Consider the following 861-nt stretch of genomic DNA (forward strand, 5'->3'; position numbering starts at 1 on the left):
TCATGTTTGGGCAAGTGCTGGGTTGCAGCTAAGCCCCTGAGTGGGAGGTTTGCTCTCCACTCGATGGGTTTTTTAGAAACTTAGGCGAGCACTGGGCTGCAGCTAAGCCCCCGAGTGGGAGGTTTGCTCTCCACTCGGTAGGTTTTTTAGAAACTTAGGCGAGCACTGGGCTGCAGCTAAGCCCCCGAGTGAGAGGTTTGCTCTCCACTCGGTAGGTTTTTTAGAAACTTAGGCGAGCACTGGGCTACAGCTAAGCCCCCGAGTGGGAGGTTTGCTCTCCACTCGGTAGGTTTTTTAGAAACTTAGGCGAGCACTGGGCTGCAGCTAAGCCCCCGAGTGGGAGGTTTGCTCTCCACTCGGTAGGATTTTTAGAAACTTAGGCGAGCACTGGGCTGCAGCTAAGCCCCCGAGTGGGAGGTTTGCTCTCCACTCGGTAGGATTTTTAGAAACTTAGGCGAGCACTGGGCTGCAGCTAAGCCCCCGAGTGGGAGGTTGGCTCACCACTCAGTAGGATTTTGTTTAACTTAGGCGAAACGGATTCGCAGCTAAGCCTCCGAGTGGAAGGCTGGCTTACCACTCGGTAGGATTTTTTACAAGCTTAGGCGAAACGGGTTCGCAGCTAAGCCACCCACTGGGGGACAGATTTATGAGAACAAAAGCAATAACAATTACTGAGAAAATTATGAAACTCTTGTCTTTGATGAATACACTACAGGAGTACTTTTATTACAACTCATCCGAGTGAAAAACTTAAGTATAAAAAGGGCGGAGCAGGTCCTCGTTCCATGCTCTGGGCTTGTCAATCTGGTGCTCGACATTGTAAAGACGGTATGCCCCATTATGGAGAACCTTGGTGACGAT

Source organism: Triticum dicoccoides, chromosome 2B, assembly GCF_002162155.2.
Source record: "Triticum dicoccoides isolate Atlit2015 ecotype Zavitan chromosome 2B, WEW_v2.0, whole genome shotgun sequence".
Taxonomy (NCBI): domain Eukaryota; kingdom Viridiplantae; phylum Streptophyta; class Magnoliopsida; order Poales; family Poaceae; genus Triticum; species Triticum dicoccoides.